We start from the raw sequence: 620 nt of genomic DNA, 5'->3' as shown, positions 1-620 counted from the left end.
TCTAATTGTACATGAACTCTTCTAGAATTTAAGGTCCTCAAGGACAAGAATTTTTGCCTGTTTTCTTCATTAATACAGTTCAAGCATCAAGAACATAGTACACAGACTGATACATAGTGGGCACACACACACACACACACACACACACACACACACACCAAATATAGGTTAAACAAATGAATAAAGTAATAGAATGTCATAAATAAGTGGAATAAAAGACAATTGTATTATTCTTAAAGCTGAACTCCCAGCTTCATAGCCCTCCTTTCTAATCTACACACCAGAGCCATAAATACAACCTCTAAAATATACATCTGATTATATAATTCCATCCCTTAAAGTCTCTCAGTAACTTATTATCCACTACAAGCTAAAATCCATACCCAGGAAATAAGACTGTTCAAGATCTGGCCCCCGTCTCATCTCTAGCCTCTTATTATTCCTCCCATACACAGTGTGGAATCTAACTACACTGAGACATTTTCAGTTTCTTAACTGCACCGCTCTTTCACATTTGTTCCCTGGCTAACGTCGTCCTCCCTGTTCTGATTCTTTAGCTTGCTGTGTTTGCCGGTCATTCTCTACTCCTATATTAGAACTCACATTAGTATCACTTTTTC

This window comes from Pteropus vampyrus, unplaced genomic scaffold, assembly GCF_000151845.1.
Source record: "Pteropus vampyrus isolate Shadow unplaced genomic scaffold, Pvam_2.0 Scaffold91, whole genome shotgun sequence".
Lineage (NCBI taxonomy): Eukaryota > Metazoa > Chordata > Mammalia > Chiroptera > Pteropodidae > Pteropus > Pteropus vampyrus.
The sequence above is the reverse complement of the archived record's forward strand: the minus strand, read 5'-3'. Positions refer to the sequence as shown.